We start from the raw sequence: 12,348 nt of genomic DNA on the forward strand, positions 1-12,348 counted from the left end.
TAGATATTTTTAGCCTGGTTTTCTAAGAAAATAGAGATTATGCGCATCTCTCTCTGTGAATGTCTGTCTTTTGCTCTCACTTTTAATAATTTTCAAACCTTTTGACCAATTTCAGTTGCATTTGTGAGAGGGGTAGAAGCTTATCTCCAATAAACCTACAAGTTTTCTGGCAGGAGGCAGCCTAGGCAGATGGAAAGATGCCTGCTGAAGGAGAGATTGCAGTCTGAACTCTTCCTACCACTTTGACACACTTTCCTAGGAAACTGGATTTTACTGGCTCAGTTGCTTGCGAATCAACTTGTATTGTGCTCCTATTTTTTGACCTTATCTCAAATTAGACTGTTACTTCCTCTTTGGATATTTCTGTAACAATTTTGGATATGGAGGAAGAGCAAGTGTTCAGTCCTTATCCCCAAATAGCTTTATAATACTGTAGAAAGCGCCTGATGAGAAAGAAAAAGCTTTTTGGTTTTTTCTTAAATGTTAAATTATAATACTGTTTTTCATATATTATAATAATGTGCTGCTTATGTAATTCCCTTCCCCTGAAAATAATTATTTTAACTCTTCTTTCTTTTATTAATTTTGGCTTGTAATAGCAATCCTTTAGAGACCCAGAAACTTTCAGGTTTCTTGTAGTTGTCTTGTATAAAGATTATTCCTTGAATGGGGCACGTTACTTGATAGGACGCAAACAGAAGCAGTTCAGTTTTATTTCCATTATTTCTCCTGTCTTTGTTTTGCATAAACATACCCTGTGTGACTCTTTCAATTAGCTGATCACTTTTGCACACTGATACCTGTTGAACGCATCTTACAGTCTTCTGTTTGCTTCTTCATGCTGATTCGATTAATGTTGTACCGTCATCTTCCTTCATGTATAATGTATTTCTTGTCATGCATTTGGAGCCTAGAGGAGAAAACACCTACACCTACTTTCTTTAGATTAATTATGCATTACTCCTACCTTTGATGTGTACTGTCCCTTCTTACTTTTGTAGAAAAAGTGCTGACCAAATGTGCACGTTGAGGGTATGTGTAAAATGTGTTAGATTTGTGGAGAGGCAGTCTATATTTTAATTTAAAAAAAAAAAAAAACCCACAACTTTAATGCTTTCCATTTTTTTTTTCCTGATGCTCTTTGTACTTTGATACTTGTTGACATCTTACATTTTGAAAGGTTTGTGGATGACATTTCTCTCTACTTTAAATTACTGGGTTATTTTTGTGTCAGTCATTGTTTCCTAGTTGTGTGTGTGTGTGTAGCTTTCTAGCAAAGATGAAGTGACGACATCCATTGGGCCACAGCTGGAAAGCCGGGAGAGGCAGGATAACTCAGGTCACCGCTGCAGGATGCGTATGGCGCCTCAGACGAGCTGTTGGTGCTCGTTACATCTTGAGGTTTGGTCTCAGCTGATCCCCAGGACCAGACTTTCCAGCTGAGCAGGTAGGAACACTGCAAGTGTGCTGCAGGGGCTGCCTGGGAGGATGCAGGAGATGGATCAAGGTGACACTGGCGAGTCTGCCACTTGCGTGTGGACCAGATAGGTCAGAAGTCCACTGGTTTCTGGCTTGCTCCTAAGACCAAGCTGGTGTCATATAGCCTTTGTGCCTCAGGTAAGCCGCAGGCAAAATAGACCAGGCAACTCTTCCTGTTAATCACTGGGAGATGAAATCTGTCAAGGCTGTTAAGCACAACGTGGTGGTGAACTTTGTAGCTGCTACACGTGTTGACACTGACCACTTCCTGAGGGTGCGGTGTGTATTATCTCATCTGCAGCTCTGATGGTAAACAGTTAAAAGCCTGCGTGTTCATGGCTTTCCATCCGTTCCTACTCACCTGCCGGGTGCACGTTTATCTCAGGGCTCCAAGCTAGTTTGTTTTTTTTCATCTTCTGACATGATGGTCCCTGGCCTTGGGAAATGTTACGCGAGGAGCATTTGTGCTGCGCGAGGCTTGCACTACCCAGCGCTGCTGACCCTGGCACCTCTCCATGCTGCTGTTGGCTCCAGTGTGTCTGTCTGGCTGTGCCCTGTACTTTGGATCCGTGCGGCTCCGAGGGAGCCGTTCTCCACAGCGTGAGCTCATCCTTCTCCCCGCTGCTGTTTCTCACCTCCGCTGCTCGCCTGAGCAAACGCCGCCAGGGTTTGGCTCGCATCAAATCCCTGCCCTCACTGGGCATCAGCCGTGGTGGCGTTCAGAAATGTAACCTCTCCTTTCTTCCATGACGTGATGTCCCACTGGAGCGGCAGCATCAGCCACATACTTTCCATGGATTTGTGCCTGGAAATCCATTCTCAAATATTTTTACCAGTGACTGTTATTGAGGGTAAAATGTCTAGTTCTTGCTTGTTTTCCTGTCCCCTTTGCATCTATGAAGAGGCATTAGTAGGGTGACAACCCACTTCTCTTTCATCTTTTGTTCCAGGTTGACATTGCCTTCAAAAAATCTCGCTTCGGAGGGAGCAGAAATGTAGTTCTAGCTTCAGATCACGTTAGATATTTAGCTTAAAATCAAGTTATGACAAATCCTTAGATGACTTATAAATCCAAAGAGTGTGATAGTCTTTTGAGCAAACTGTCAGTTAGCGCTAAATATTTTCACCAGTCACTTCGCATTTCCATTAGCTCCTGAAACAGCTGAAGTTCACAGATTTGAATGAAATATAATGCTGTCTTCACTGCTTTTCAATTTAGACTAGTGCTATGATGCTTTATTATAGTTACAGGGAAATGTGTTTTCAGGGGCTGCTCTTTATTGGGAAGATCACTGTTTTGTTTTCCCCTGTCTGAAAGGTCTGCATGGGGTTTTTCTGGTTTCTTTGTTTAGGTTTTGTTTTCTTCTTTTCCACAATTCTACTGTACTGGTCTCCAGACCAACGCAGGCCAGGCCTTGTTACTTTCATTAATGGGAATCGTTGCTTTTGGATGGGATGATTCAACGTAGCTGCCAATACAAGGAGGTGACGTCCAACCATCATGTCCCCTCATTGTGCTAATAATAGTGATGTACTGTTTTTTCTGGCAGGCAACACTGGTGCTAGTGGCAGCTTCAGGAGGGATCGTTGGAAGGGCAGCGGGGTCATTCAGGATCTCTGCTCTTTCCTCTCACCTTAGTGTCTTTTCCTCATACAGCTTCATTTCTTACCCTTTGAGACTGAAACAGTCTTTTAATTGAAATAACTGCGTGTTTCACACTGTGGTATCAAATAATTCTGATCTTGAACTGTGGAAGAAGGGCGAAGATGGTGCTATTTTTGAGGGGAAAAAAACAACCCAACACCCTCAAGCAACCAACAAAACAGTTTTTGTGCTATCCTGGACAGAGTGTTACTAAAATTACAACTTGGAGAGTGACAGGGTAAAACAATATGTGGATGTGCACAGCAGGATGTCCTATCAAAGTCACCTCAGCTAACATGAAAATCCCCTTGTCTTCTGAATACCATGGGAGCTTTCATATGATTCCCTTAACATGAGTGCTATAGGAATTGTCCAGCCTTACTGGTTATGGAGGCTTTGAAGAATTCACAGTATCTGGAGTTCGATACGAAAGAGAGGAAATTCATGTTCTCAAAAAAACCCCCCAAAAAAACGAAAAAAAACCCCCAAAAAACCCCAAACAAACCCAAAACAATACCACCCAACAAAAAAAAAAAACGAAAACAACAAAAAAACCACAAACCAAACCCCCTCACCCAAAAAAAAAAAACCCAAACCCAAAACAACAAACAAATGAAAAACAAACACCGAAACAGCAACGACCACCCCAACCCCACAAAACTGTACTGTTAAAGAAAATTAAGGGAAGCAGGCTTAAATGAAAGACAGAAGGAATCTGTCAGGTTATGGCAAGGTTAGATATTTTCTAGTTTAAAGATTTCTGATAAATGTTTTATGGACTTTGTTTTTTTTTATTTAACGTTTGCCAATTACACTGAAAAGTTGTTAATCTTGGGAAGGGGAGGGAGAGGGTCTGAAGCAAACCTAGAAAATCACCTTGAAGTAAAGCACAACTAAATTGCTTCAGAAACAGCAGCTCTGTGTTTTCCCTGTGTAACTGCCTGCATTACTGCAAAGCCCGTGTAAAAATACGAGGAAGTCGAAATGGCTCATTCCTTCACGTAGCAGGCTGCTTGCCCACCCTCTGGGAGGGGAAGGGGAAAACCAGCACGTATGGAGTAAGGCTGTGGGGGTCAGTGTGTGTCTGACGGAAGAGACCAGCTTAAGGGACATACTGAGAACTACCTGAAGCTAAAAGTGAATGGCCCACCTCTAAACAGGTATTTGGGGTGGTGATTGGGAAGACAGTAGCTATCTTTGCACTTGGAAGTTGCTTGAAGGCTGCAGGAGGTTAGTCTTCTGACCATCTGCAAGTAGGTCTTCCAAGAAATGTGTGGGAAGTGCTCTTTGTAGAAGCTGTAGACCTGAACGTAGGTGTTTCATGTTAGCCAAAGTCTTCTGTGTCTGCTGCCCAAATGTTTCAGGGCTTGAGTGGGATAAAATCCAGAGGTTCCTCAATGAGATCCCTCCTAGATGTTTATCAGAGCTTTGATTATTTTCATTCAGTGAAGACATACAGAACTCTAGTACTTAAAAATGGTAAATGCTGTAATGTGACAGTAAGAAATAATTTACGAGACCTAGATTCCTATCTGCATGGACCTCTTACCTTGAGTGCAGACATCAGATATAGGTGCATTTGATGCATTTATAAAAGCTAAAGAGAACTCACTGATAACGGTATCTTCTGTGATTGCATCATTATATGCTTAGGGAGTCTAAGCACCAAATTGACTTTCTCTGTAATTGAGGTGACTCCTGCCGTTTAAAACTAATATATACCTACAGTGATGGGAAGTCTGCAGGGATCAGAAGAGATTCCCTGATTTGCCTGAGAACTTTTTTCTAAATGTGCTCTTCCTGTATTTCTCTAAAACAACAGTTACTTGTCATAATAATAATACAAAAAACCTCCTCCAGTTTCATTTTTTTCTTCCTACTCAGCAGCCATTCAGTACACAGAAACAAGGAAATGAGGATATTTTGAAATAGGGATACTTTGCATAAATTATTTCCAAAAATACTTGCTGTTCTTGAATGTTGATATTTCCTATGGATGTTAACAGTTAAGTAATATAATGGAACTGCCAAAGGAAACAAGATACGAGTTCCTCAGAAAAGAATAATGTAAATATAGTGTTTTTTCTCTCAATGCAGCATGCTTTGGCAGATGCCATCTATTCAGTGGCAATATCACATATGCAAAGCATGCAAATGCAAAGAGAGCGGCTTCAGGGCAATCTGTCTCAAAACGAACAAGAGCATGGGGCATCTGATGGTACATCTTAAAAGTGTACGAACTCTTAATGTGTAAAGACTTGGTGTGCCTGTAAATGAGTGAGCAGCACTTGAAGGACAGGGAAGATGCGAGTTATTTCAGAGCCTTCTTGGAGGATCGTCTGGTGTTAGCCATGAAGGCAGCCAGGCTGAATGGAGGCCTTTGACTGCTGTGGTGGTATGAATTACAGCATTGCGTGCCATGCTATAAATGAGTAACAGTGTACACAGAGAAGGGACTGTGTACCCTGTATACAGAGCTGTATTTTCTTGTTCGGATCACTTCCATCTTCTTTTATGCTCTTTCCCTGTGTTCTCCTGTGTGTGTATGGGGTGTTGGTTGGCTCGGTTTTGAGGCTACATGGGAAACTTGAGGCAGAAAACTGGAGATAAATTACATATCTAATTCCCTTTTCTATCAAAGGACCACAGTCATAGAATCATAGAATGGTCTGGGTTGGAAAGGAAAGGAATGGAAACAATCATCTAGTTCCAACCCCCCTGCCATGGGCAGGGACACCTCCCACTAGACCAGGCTGCTCAAAGCCCCATCCAGCCTGGCCTTGAACACTTTCAGGGATGGGGCATCCACAACTTCTCTGGGCAGCCTGATCCAGTGTCTCACCACCCTCACAGTAAAGAATTTCTTCCTAATATCTAATCTAAATCTCCCCTTTTTCAGTTTAAAACTGTTACCCCTTGTCCTGTCGCTCCACTCCCTCATAAAGAGCCCCTCCCCATCTTTCCTGTAGGCCCCCTTCAGGTACTGGAAGGGGCTATAAGGTCTCCCTGGAGCCTTCTCTTCTCCAGGCTGAACAGCCCCAACTCTCTCAGCCTGTCCTCATAGCAGAGGTGCTGCAGCATTTGGATCATCTTCATGGCCTTCCTCTGGAGCTGTTCCAACAGGTCCATGTCCTTCTTACGGTGGGGACTCCAAAGCTGGATGCAGTCCTCTCAACTGATACAGCACTTTTGGTAAATGTGCTGATACAACACAAGATACAGGGGAAAAGCACTGACAGTCACTTGTACAGCTCTAATCCAACAGGCGTAGGGAGAGTACCTCCGCAAAGTTCCAGGGATATAGGGAGTGTATGCTTTGGGAGAACGCCATTATATCAATTTCTTCTTGCCTCCTATTTTGCCGTTGTTTTGCCTGTGTAGCTCACTGCCAGTCAGCAGTGACCAAACCATTGCGAAGTCTGTCCACCTGGCTGTAGACTACACAAAATGCAGTTGTACCTCTGTTAACCTCTGTACCTTTGTCCCATGTTGTGCAGGCATTTTGTGGCCTGAAAAAAGTCATCCCACATATTTCTCTTCACCCAGTCACTCTCTTGCATGCTCAAGTTTCAAGGGAGAATGTAGGCACTTCAGGACTGGAGGAACATGAATCTAGGACATTTACAATGAAAATCTCACTCATTAAAGAAAAAAAACCCAAAAAACCAAAAACAACCCCCAAACCAAAAAACCTACCACTTTTCCAGTCAAATTCTTAGTGTGTTTCAAAGTACCTGAGATGAGCAGCAACTTCTCATGTCCCTTTGGGACTGACTGTCAAAATGAGGTCAGGTTAAACCTGTGTGGAATTCCAGGTTAGGCTGAACCTGCCCTCAGACTCTTGTTTAATTTCTCTCTAGTACTTCAAGTGAACAGTAGCTTTGAAAAATATTTCCGAATGGAGGAATTAAAAAATGGATTTATGTTCTTCTTATGTTCTGTTTGCAAGGGCATGTAGCAATAGGACGAGGGGCAATGGTTTTAAACTAGAGCAGGGCAGGTTTAATCAGACATTAGGAAGAAGTTCTTTACAATGAGGGTGGTGAGACACTGGCACAGGTTGCCCAGAGAGGTGGTGGAGGCCCCATCCCTGGAGACATTCAAGGCCAGGCTTGATGAGGCTCTGAGCAACCTGACCTAGTTAAAGATGTCCCTGCTTACTGCAGGGGGGCTGGACTAGATGGTCTTTAAGGTCCCTTCCAACCCAACACATTCTATGATTCTTATACGTTTCTGAAGGATGGATAGAAATTTTCCAAAATTCAGACTTTTTTACAGACTGGGCACTTCCCTTCAAATCATAGTCAAATTATTTTAATATTTCTCCTTAAGAAGCTAGACTAGCAAGCCATGTGGAAGCATTTTTTCCTACACGATATTAAGACTGTTCAAAATGGTGTGATATGCCTCCATCTCCTTTTTTATAGGAGTCCAAACAATATTTCATCAACTTTACTGCATTTGAATATCATCTGGAAAGATTACAGAAAAATCCTTCTCCAGGAAGATAAATATGAAACGCTGATTTCGTTATGTTAACAGTAGGCTTTGATTTTTTTGTTCTTCACTGGAGGGAAAAATAAATAATAGGGAAGATGTTTTTCCATTCCAACTCTTTAATGAGCAGGTGGGTGTGTGTGGAGGGAGTTGTCTTCTCGGGAAGGCTTAATTGTGTGTGCTTTTCTATTGCACATATTATAGTAAACCTGGTAGTTAAATCCAAGTTAAGACCACCTCTTCTTACAAATCTAAAATGACACGGCTTTTTTTGCAGGTGCATCCAGGAGTTAGAGTAGTAATAGCTGTCAAGTTCAAAGCAAAGCTAGTAATTAAATCTTCTGGCCTATCATGTTAGAAATGTAATATATTTCCCTGTTTTCAGCACACGGTATCTCCTGTATTAGTATGAATGGATCTATTAAAATACCTTTTATCACTGTGCTTTGAGCTTTTCTGTCTTCATGAAATCGTGTAGCTGCTTTCTGTAATAAGCTTTTAAAGAGCTTCCCGCATCTGATCTGATAAAAAGCATCATCTTGTCATGAACCAGCCAGATGAATAACTGTTCAGCTGTGGTAACCTCAACAATACTTGCTAAGAGCAAATGATGTGGGATACGTAAACCCAAGGGAAGGAGGGGAAAGACTGTGGCAGGTGGGTTGCTTCAGACTCTGCTCCAGGGAGTCCATGGGAATTTCACCTCCTGGCTTGGATGACCGCAGAGTTGTCACGCAAAGGTCATATGCGCTTCTCTCTTTGCTGAATGTTACGCTTAAGTTCTGCTTAAGAGTTTCAAGATGAAACTTTGTGTGACCTCTCTGGCACAGGGATCACAGGACTTGGGTTCTGTTGCAGCATGTAAATACCTTGCACAGCAGAACTTCCCTTTGACGAGTGTGTTGTGTCCCTGGCTCCGGTGGGAGCCGTTGCTGCCGAGGGATCTCATCTTTCACCCTGCGCTTCTTCCCTCTTTCTGTAGCGGTGACAGCATAGGACTGTATGAAATGTGGTCTCCTGACAAGGCTGAGGAGACCGGTGAGGACATTGTGTTTTGCATAATCACACATTGTCACCACCATAAGTAAAGGTGAGAATCCAAAGCTGAAATTCCCTCTTGTGCCTATAACCTGTCAAACTTCATCCTCTTTCCTACGCGTCCTTAAGCTTTCATCCTTGGACCCTGTGGCTGCTGGGCTGTGAGCTGCATCATCAGCTCTCACAGGACGAGGTGGAGGGAGATGAGTTTCACGGCCATTCGTGCCTCCGAGCTACCCTTGGCTGACACAAAAAACAGATGAACCATGGGCTGTCACCGCCATACAGAGCAGATCCCACAGCCTTTCTTTCTGCATCTGCCACTGGTCCTGTGCTGAGCCTGACACAGGTTTCCGAATTCTGCCTGTCAGCTTGTGGCTCTGTACAATAGAGCTTTTTTTGTTGGGGAAAACCATTACAGCACATCAGCAAAAACACACCGGGTGAGTGGAGCGGCAGCTGACTGCAAAATATAAACAAGTAGATGTCTGTTGGAAATAAACTGGGAATCAAGATGCTCCAGAAAGACTGAGCCTAGACTAGACACCATTTAACAGTTTCATTTGTAAGACAACAGCTTAAAAAAAAAAAAAAAAAAAGCCGATTATGCTGTTTGCCAGTCTGTCATTCCCAGAGTTTAATGATAAGCATGATTTCTTTCTTTTTGATGAGTAAAACCAAAGGTAGGTATGCAGGGTGTGGTTGAACACAGTCAGATTTCCCAGTGACAAGTTTTCTGTACATCCATAGCATGGGAGACTGCATCCTGGGAAGCAACGACTCTGCAAAGGCATTAGGGATCAGGCTGGATACAGAACTTTAAGTTCCCAGTGCACTGTGGCAGGGAGAAGGGAGAGGGCTAACTTAATCCTTGGCAGATGGGATTTATAAAAGAAACATTTTTCTCTTTACACGGCATTAATGACAGTAATGCTCAAATTCTGTATCTGGTCCTAGTTTTCACATCTTTAAAGGGTCTTTTGAAAACCTGCAGGAGGTACAGAAAAAGAGCCACAAGAATTATTAGTGCTGAAAAAATTCCTGGTAGTGATTTAATGTGGAAAGGGTGGGGTGTGAGCAGCTTTTATTATTTTTTTTTTTCCTGCATTTGTCTTATTTGTAATTATTGTATCCCTGTCCAGACAATTTTAGGGCAGACTTCATCTTATCCAAAGAGAAATGTCTAAAATAGGCCGGATGGATTGATCTGTCAGGTCCACCTCTGTGAGGCAGATTGCTTTGGTGGTGGTGGAGGGCAACGTCACCGGCTGATCAGAAGTAGGCAGCTGGCTCAAACACTGGTGTAAAAATGATCTAGACAAAACAGGCTGAGAAGGTTATTAAAATTATGGAGAAGGATTTTGGGGTGGTTTCACATGAATTAAACACCAAAAGAGGGTTAAAACAGCAAGGAAGCATGCAGGGGAGGTGACCGTTGCTTACGTCCTTTCAGAAATACTTCTTAAAGTCAAATTTTGTTGGTTGAAACCCAAGAAAAGGAGGAAGATCTTGAGTGCCTGGATGAGCATTTTAGTCGTCTGACAGATCAGAAGGAAAAGACTGCATTTCATGTATATTATGCATATTCTTTCTGCAGGAATTAGATGTACAGGTTCTTGTTGAATATCACGATCAGCCTCCAGGCTGGGTGGCTGGCAGGATGCTGGCTAATCAAGGAAGAGCCTCTTGGGAAAAGCGTTGTGTGGGAAGGGAGATAAGAGGTTTGTCTGTCTCTGTGTAGGGCTTAATCTAGTAGCTGGATATCTCCAAGGAAATGTCAGAGAGAAGGATTGAAATTTCCAGTTTGGATAAGGAGAGAGAGGCCTGGAGTAGAAGGTAAATCTGTGAGGTCCCGCTGTAGGAGAGGATAACTGAATTTTTGTGGCTGGAAGGGATTGCCTAGGAGCAAACGGGAAGAGGGACAATAGCCACTGATATAAAGGGAATTACTTCCTCAGGATCCCTCCTGCCTTTGAAAGACAGAAGTGGGAGAGAGGGCCCCAGGAAGGCACCGCCGGTGGAGTGGTTAGTGAAGTGCTGAGTGAGGTGCTGGCAAGGGCGAGGTTTTAAGAGGAAGAAAGATGTCATCCCAAGTCGGATGAAGCTGATGCAATAACTGAGAGTACTGGCCAGGACAAGTTTTGTCCTAAGGAAGAAGAAGGTTTGGCAGAAGACCTGGAAAACATCTGTGGTAGAGCTGTAGGAAAGGAGTTTGCAGGCAGTTTAAACACTAGCCATACCCCAACAGCGTGAGAAGAGACAGCGTCTTAGCTGCCTTGACAAGAAAGTATTTTGTACTAACTTTCTTTTACTTTCCTTTTTTATTTTTTATCTTCTTCCTCCTCCCATTTAGCGAGTGAGAGGCGTAACTAGAACCACTGGCTGAAGTTCTAAATGGAAATAAGGCGAACTGCCGCAGCTCTTCAAAGCAGTAAATTGCCTTTCCCGCCATTAGAGAAAGTGGTGGATCTCTTGAGGTGCCCAGCCCAAGGCAGGTGATGTGCCCGTCAGTATTTGTTAGCCACGTACAAGTTACTTGTCTTGCTTTCAGGGTACTTGGGAACTGGGTAATAATTTGTGGTGTTCAGGTTAGGAAGCCAATGCATCTGACAGTCCTTCTGACCCTAAGCTCCAGGAAGCCGTTTTCTTATATTACAAGCAGATACACAGTAATGAAAGTAGATTTTGTTTGTCACTTTTTTCCTTCCTAAAATGTCAACAGAGTATGGGAAGAGGGCAATAACCCAATTTTGTCAGATTTCCGAATTTTCAAGCAGGATTTTGTGGCAAAGAAGCAAGTAGGAGGGGGAGGTTAAAGTGAGGAGGATGTGCAAGAAGGGAGGAGGGAATGTCTTTTTGGTGACTTAACTGTTGGTTGAATAACTGATGGGTCGCCTAAAATGCTACAGTGCGCATATATCTGAGCTTGTTCAAGTAAAGGTTGCCTGAGCTGTCAGGCCATTCCTTTATCTACTATTTGTTTTGGTTTTTTTCTCAAAGTATAGCACATACTTTTTCCATAGTACATCTCTCTCTAAATGGAAATCAGAGAGTGGGGGATGAGAAATTAATTAAGTTTTCAGAAATGAAAAGCTTATTTTTAGATGTTCTAAAGGTTAATGCATGCCTTGATACTTACAAGCATTTTTAAATAGCGTGTTGTTTAAAACTTCAGATGAATAAGGATGACCAGAAGCTTGCATGTTTGGCTATATGAATTCATTCCAAAGCTGGTTTTTTTTTTTTTTTTTCTATTTTTAAGATTTGAATAAAGGACAGGTTTTATGCTAAAAATCTACCTCGTTAGTTTGAGGATACAGGTTTTCTGAGTATTCAGCGGAAGGGAACTAAGCTCTGAAATTCTCTCTCAGAAATAATACTGCTGGATAAATCTGAAAATGGGGAATAGCTTGAAGTGAAAGTAGGACTCCTGCCAGCTGCTGTGTTCTGAATTCCTCCTCTTCCCTGGCATCTCATCACATTAAAATGTTCTGCCTACAGACTGATTTTGCCCAAAGTAGTGGCCTTTGCATGTGGTTTTGTGTGTATGTTTTCCTGGTACAGTTTCTAGAAATGCTTTGCGAAGCGTGTGGAAAGTTGTAGTTCACTGTTGGTTTTGTACATAGGGAGTCCCTGAACCTAGTGCTGGATATGGTTTGTTGATCCTTCAGAGTACGTTTTCCTGAAGT

The 12,348-nt window shown here is 42.6% G+C and overlaps 1 protein-coding gene across 2 annotated transcripts in view; it reads left to right on the top strand.

Annotated features, from left to right (window-relative positions):
- The window catches only part of RNF144A (ring finger protein 144A), a 70,746-nt gene that overhangs the window by 5,871 nt on the left and 52,527 nt on the right, over positions 1–12,348 (top strand). The window lies entirely within an intron of this gene.

This window comes from Chroicocephalus ridibundus, chromosome 3 (assembly GCF_963924245.1).
Source record: "Chroicocephalus ridibundus chromosome 3, bChrRid1.1, whole genome shotgun sequence".
In the NCBI taxonomy this organism is placed as follows: domain Eukaryota; kingdom Metazoa; phylum Chordata; class Aves; order Charadriiformes; family Laridae; genus Chroicocephalus; species Chroicocephalus ridibundus.